Source organism: Octodon degus, unplaced genomic scaffold, assembly GCF_000260255.1.
Source record: "Octodon degus isolate 3935 unplaced genomic scaffold, OctDeg1.0 scaffold00019, whole genome shotgun sequence".
Taxonomy (NCBI): Eukaryota; Metazoa; Chordata; class Mammalia; order Rodentia; family Octodontidae; genus Octodon; species Octodon degus.
Window position 1 is genome coordinate 15894115 of NW_004524595.1, and position 7174 is coordinate 15901288.

General features: G+C 40.9%; 1 protein-coding gene across 1 annotated transcript in view; it reads left to right on the forward strand.

Moving 5' to 3' along the window:
- The window catches only part of Rad51ap2 (RAD51 associated protein 2), a 16428-nt gene that overhangs the window by 1228 nt on the left and 8026 nt on the right, over positions 1-7174 (forward strand). The gene's annotated exons all lie outside the window — the stretch shown is intronic.

A 7174-nucleotide genomic window follows, 5' to 3' on the forward strand; every position in this document is an offset into this window, starting at 1 on the left:
GGCTAAGAAATTTGCTTGCATTATACAGCCAGAAAAACGTGGACTCTCTATTCAAGTATGGTTTAATTCCAGAATCTATTCACCTACTATCTTATTTTACTTTCAGAACTGAAAACAATATGTTCAGCATAATTTTCATGTTAGATATTTTGTGTTTTATGTGAACACAAGTAATTCTCTAAAATTTGAAGTATATGTGTTACACTGATTTCCTTTTTTTTTCTTCTTTTTAAAAAATGTATTTCGAGGGCTGGGGAGACGGCTCAGTACAATAAGCACTTCCCTGGCAAGCGCAAGGGTCTGAGTTCAATCCCCGGTTCCACACAAAAAAAACAACTATTAAAAAAAAATGTATTTCGTACAGGGTCTTGCTATGCAGCTTAGACTCATAGTGATCCTCCTGTTCTCAGTCTCCCCAGCGCTGGGATTATAGGTGTGGGCTACCATGCCCAGTCTCAGTGGCCAGCTCAGCTTGGGGGGGGGCGGGCAGACAAGAGGCAAGGAGCATGGCATGTTGTGTTGGGGATCAAACCCCCGTCCCTGAGTTTGCCTAAGCAGGCACTTTGTCCACTGAGTTATCTAACCAATCCTGATTTCTGATGTTTATCTAAACATTTATTGTGCAATCAACCAAAATGAAGTGACTAATCTCAGCAAAAAACAAAGCAAAACAAAACACCCCAAGTATTACAGACAGCTAAGTTAGGGAGAGCTATTCTAGACAGCCAGGCAAGGCAAGGCCCTTGAGGGATTCAGTGCAGAGGATGAGAACACATCAAGCTGAGGCTGTCAAAGGCCAGGCCTCAGGATAAAAGTGGAATAGCCAGGCCTACAAGCCTCCCCAGGGGATAAGAAACAAATGGAAGGTTATACTATAACTGGTATCACCTGGCCCAAGAGAGGCTGGCTAGCCATCAGTCACCCAAGTGTGTGACCAGGACCTCCGACCCATCCTTCCCAGGAGAAGTCTATGTTCTTCCCATGTACACATGCTCCATGACTTGCTTCCTCTTGGGTCAAAATTACCTAAGCAGTTGTACTTTTAATCTTATTGGTGCTTATAGTTTGGACCCAGGGTGTACCCAGTGTGTGGTTTTGCTCTATAAGACTTCTTGTGAGAAGTAGGCTTGTTGGCAACTCACTTTTGGATCACTTTCTGTCTCTCAGGGGTTAGCTGTCTCAATAAACCTTTCCTACTCTTAAACTCAACTGTTCCCTAAAATTCATTCTTTTATCTTTTAGGAACATGAACTGGGCTTATCTGACATCTATCGGGTGGGAGTTATATTATTTTCCCTACATCAAAACTACAAAAAAAGAAAGAAAATCCAAGTATGTGTGTATGACTATAAAATGACAGACATTTTGCCATCTCAAAATCTCAAAAAGGTTCTTGTGAAAGGTTAATTGAGGAGTTCATAATTATTTTTAAAAGAGGTAATATTTATAATTGCTTGAATTCTAATACAGGACAAGCTCTTGCTTTTATTTCAATGATAAAGAGATTTTTAATTCATAGTGAAATTTTTTAGAGCTCAGATGGATGTTGTAGTTATCTGAATATTCCTATCTGGTTTTCAACTACTGAAGGATCAGCGCTAAGCATTCCGAAGTATCATAGTATATCAGTGAGGTAAGATTTTAAGGTGAAAAAGAAGAGACAACAGATGTAAAAAAAAAAAAAAAACCAAAAAAAAACAAAAACAGCAGTTTCAAGACATAAGATGACTGTGAACTGCAGAATCACTGCCAAAGACTAAGAAAAACCCATCACTGGTTTTTAGCAGGTTTAGGAAAACACGCCCAACAAAAAAACTATGGCAAGAAGTCCAGTACTGCAGGAACGCAGGTGGTGTTATGGGAGCAAATATGGAAGCTGAAAGACCAGTGTGTACCTGAAGTACGGAGGAACTTCGGGAGTTGCTAATGTGTAAGAATCAAAGAGCTAAAAGAAGTTCTTAAGGAAGTAACGTAGCGATTAATACTTTATTAAAAAGAAAACTCTTGTAATTGTGTTGGGCAGTTGAAGACCAAATGGTAAAATGAAAATCACCTTATTACAGATTTCTCAGGAAGAAATGATGAGGGCTTGAAATAAAGCTTAAACCACATGGGTGATATTTGGTGTAAAATTGATATTTGATGAATGTCTATATAGAGATTGGATGTTAGAGAACGACAGAAAAAAGGTGAGAAAATGAAAACTAATAATAAGTGGTTTCTAATTTAGGAGTGTGGGTAGACAATAATTCCTAATAAAAATTGAGGATAAGGAGGTGATTTATAGTTTAAAATAATTATACATACATTCTTTCACTTAAGATGACATTTATGTTAATAATTACCATTATTATTCTGCTGAAAGGTTAATTACATATACACTTACTGTCTCATTACTCTTCTCTTGTTGCTGGGACAAATACCCAACACTCAAAATTAGAAGGAAAGGTTTATTTAGCTCACAGTTACTGGAGGTTTCAGTCCATACTCATCTGGCAGAGTGGCACAGGGCAGAGAGCATTCATTCACCGAGGTGGCAAAGAGCAAGAGAGCACAATGGAGAAGTAGCAGCAACAATGGTTGCAGAGAGCAAGCCTGTCTCTCTGTCTCTCTTATGTTGCATTTAGGCTATCCAACCCAGGCTGGGGATGGCACTCACACCCTTAATCCCAGCAGTACTCAGACCCATAATCCCAGCCTTGGATCATGAATTAATCACAGACTGTAGAACTTCACCTCAAGGACTGCATGAGGCTTTGGGGGGGCAAATACACACAAACTGTAACACTTACACAGAAAATTAGGTTTCCTTATTTTCCAACATAATGCTTTTTCATTGATCTGATATACAACTAAGTACTGTAGCCTGCTTCATAGGTAGCATTTGTGTTATTTGGAGCCTATTTTGTTTTGTATTTACAGCACTGAGGATTGAATCTAGGGCATTTATACTGCGTCACATCCCAAGCCATCTCTTATATTTGTGTTTTGAGACAGGGTCTCACTAAATCATTAAATTGGCCAGGCTGTACTTGAACTTGTAATCCTTCTTCCTCGGCCTCCTAGAATGCTGGGACTGCAGGTATGTACTACCATGCTAGGCTCTATTTTAAAGATGTAGTTTTCCCTCCAGAAACTGTTTTTGTTTTAAATACTTTTGTGAGTGGTTATTAATTATCTTAAATATATTTTATTATCTTTCATTTTGAAATAGAACTTTAGGTTTAGAAACGTATCATGTCACATATGTAGTCCTGCCATGAAACTTAGAACATGTTAAAAATACTAATAGTCAATGTTTGACTCTCATGGTAGTGTTGAGGGTGCACCTCTGACATCTAGGACAAGGCCACTATTTCTCATGAGTTTGTCAGGGTCCCATGAGAAGTGTGCAGAGCTCAGGAAGCTGATGCACATAGTGAGTTGGGCTTCGCTTGAGATAATGCATACAGTTTCCTCTTGTTCCCTGTGAAGCCACAAGGCATGCTGTTCTGCTCCAGGTTAGATATTCTTCCTGTCCCAGATCCTACCTCCCCTAAACTCTCCATGACCTTATGCATATGCTGTTGTATAAATAAATGCACAGCAGGTCCTGGGCAGTTCCTTTCTCCCATCAGGAGAGAGGGCTCCACCTGACCTTAGCTTTTGCATATTGATTCTTGTGTTCTTCATCTTCTACCATCCTCCCTCCTGAGTGTCAAAAGTGCACAGGATGTGGCATGGTAGGATGCCTCAGCATAGTTTTCATGTTAATTATATTTTAATATAATTAATGAAAAACCACTCTCAAGCCAGGCATGGAGAAAGCTGAGGCAAGAGGACTGCCATGAATTCAAAGCCAGCCTGGGCTACCTAGTAAATTCAAGGCCAGCCTGAATTACATAGTGAGACCCTATTTCAATAATTAATTAACTAATTAATTAATAGCACTAAGTCTCCACTTTAACATAAATGGAATCAAGCTAAAGTGAACATTGAAGTATTTTCAAGGCACTTCAAAAATCTATTTGGATTATAAGGTACATTAATAAGAGAGTTACTTTATTTTTCCACATTAACTGAGGCACTGAGGGTGTTTAAAACCAAATAAATTGTGTTGGAATTTGTGGCCAGGATACATAGATAACTCAAGGAAAATATTTGTAGTGTTCTACAATTAGAAATACAGTGGGAGGGAAACATACATGAGGCCCCGCCTACCCGCCAGGGGATGACTAGAGGAGGGAGGAAGTACAGTTTGACGGAAGCATAGTGCAACAGGAAGCAGTGGAAGCTGGGCGGGACCGTGGAATTATCCAGATGGAGAAAGATAAAGGTTTCGGGGCATGCATGGAAGATCAAGGAAATAGACATCTGGTGTAGGCAGCATGGAGCAAATTGTAATATGTGAAACCTGAAGCTGGAAATGTTGAGGAGGGCTTCACTGCAAGTGTGTGGTCTACTACCGCAAAGACTTTGGGGTTGAGGCACCCCAACTTCTAACTTAGTGAACCTGTAACAGGACCCTGCAACACAGCTCCACCTTGGGGTTCACCTCATGAACTCAATGGTTCTTCCATTTGTTCATGTCTTAAATGTAATGACTCCAAAGACACCTTTGTTATAAGGGAGCTAAGTTCTTTCAACAGAAAGACATGTAAAATGATATAAAAAATGTGGCATTGGAGGTGGGCTTTGGAGTGTGGGTCTGATTTGAACATGTCTCATATATCTTATTAGAATGAGCTGAAGATACTTTCTATATTTCTTCCTGTAACTGGTCTGTTTTCAAGGTAGTGATATAGGGGAAAAATGAAATTCCTGACCTGAAAAGTACCTGAGAAGAGCTCATGTTCTTTAAAACGGAAGAATGAATTTTAGGAACAAATGGAGGTTAAGAGTAGAATATATTTATTTGGAGAAAGAAAGCTTCTGTCTGAGAGGAGGTTGTTCCCAGGAAGCTGCCTCTTCCAGGGACTTTTTATAGAGTAAAACCATGCAGTAAGGTGTGCCTAAGGTGGTGAACATGGGACCTTGCTTAGGTGGGCATGAGGTGGGACGAAACTATGATCAACCAATGAGATTATAAATTCCATTGCTCAAGAAAAATTCATTAAACCAGAATCAAATGAAGAAGTAAGTCACATAGCAAGTGGGCACAAAGATGGGACAGGGTCTCTTCCTGTTGGGATTGAGTTAGTGATTCTTTAGGGCTCTTTCAAGGTGATTGATGCCTATTTGGAATATCATTCCCTAATGCCCATCCCTAGGGAATTATGTGGTTGCATTTGTTTACCCTTTTGTCTTGAGGTATAGGCCATACAGGAGTGTCTGTCTCTTTTAATTTTGAAAGTCATCTTACCTTCCATGTTGTCTCTTTGAGGGCCTGGCCCTGTCTGACTGCCTGTAATATTTTTATCTAATTTAGCTGCCTACAACAGTAGAATTTAAAAAATCAAAGAGATAACCCAGGAATAGTAGTTTCAATAGGTATTATTTGAAGTGGCAATGGCCATTAGTGTAAATATCAGAAATGACTACTTGTTGTTGGACAGGGTCTTTCTACTTTGCCCAGACTAGCCTCCGACTCATGATCCTCTGGCCTCAGCCTCTCAAGTACTGGTTGTATAGGTTTTTGTCTGGCTCAGAAGACACCTGTTTTGCTTTTTTTTTTTTTTTCTTTTGGTCTTCATAAATTTTATTTCTACAGGCTAGAGAGAAAACAAACACATACAAAAACTCTATACATTTCTATCTCTAACAGTGGCTTAGAAATAGTTCCCAAATAATTGTTGAACTCAGTTGAAGGCTTTTGGGTTTGATGTGAATCCTAGCCCTTAAACGATGCATAGTTGTTGAATAATGGTGTGACAGAGAGCTGGAAAATAGTGTGTTCTAGAATAAGCTATCAAGAGGAAGAAGACCACCCTACAGCTTAGCCTGGAAACCCCGATGCTGCAGCACTTACCTCAGAGGCAAGAATCTTGCTCCTAACACAGCTGTCCTAACTTAGCTGTAAAGGTGGATCAGAACTTAGTTGTAAAGGTTGGCCAGGGGAACACACTGCATTAGAATGGAATTGGAGACTTCAAGGTGAGCATGTGAGTGGAACTAAAAGGCAGAGGAGCCTAAGACAGAAATGTGACACTGAGAACTAGCAGTGGGACAATCTGAACCACGGCCACATTCTTACAGCATGGGTGGGGTGCTTATGTTGAAAGGCTCTGAATGAGTACAAGTAAACATTTCTGTGAAGAATTGACACAGTAAAATAATACTAAATACCTACACTTGAAATCATAATGTATCTACAAGTATTTACAAGTCAGATGAAGACCTTATTACCTAAAGCAGTTTTCTAGTCATAATATGCCCTGAGGTTCTAAAACTCAAGATTCATGTTGCATATTACTGTTTTTACATTTTTTTTAAGGAAAATAAAACATACAAGTCTTGAAACAATCACCAAGAAGGTTAAGGGTTTTGATTATTGAGCAGTAACTACAAGTTTCTTAGATCGAAACAGTTTCAAAATCATTTCCTTTTTCATGATTATGAAATTTGCAAAAATCAAAATTGACTAAAAGTAATGAAGAAATGATTTTCAAAGCAGAGGAAGGAAGAAGAAATGGCATCTAAGAATTGTTCTGGCCGTTTTGTTTGTTTCAGGGTCTAGCCAGGTAGTCCAGGCTGGCCTCCAACTCGCAGAGATCTTCCTGCCTCAGCCTCCTGGGTGCTGGGATACAGGCTTGCGCCACCACGCCAAGCTCTTTCCGTTTTAAGCAATGAGCAGAGTGAGGCTGAATCAGGAGGACAGCAAGTTGGAGCCCAGCCTGGGCAAATCAGCGACTTACGGAGACTATCTGTACCTCCCAGAGGGCTGGGGGGCACTGTACGAAAGCCCTGGCGGGTCGCGTACCGAGCAGACTACAGTTCATAGGAGTCCACGGGTCTCTCTCCTGCCACGCTCCGGGCAGGGTGCTGACTGACTTTCCGCCGTGCTCAGGAGCCGCGGGCTTGGGTCTAGCAGCACCTGAGCGCCCGTTTTACTGGAAGGCCTTGCGGCACGGAGGAGACCGCTGCCACCGCTCCCAGTCTCCGGAAACGACTCAGCCTGGGCTCTAGGGACCTGAGGCAGAGTGCGGTGCTTCCGGGAGGTGGGGAAGGAGGGGACAGACTCTGGGGCTCACTGGGG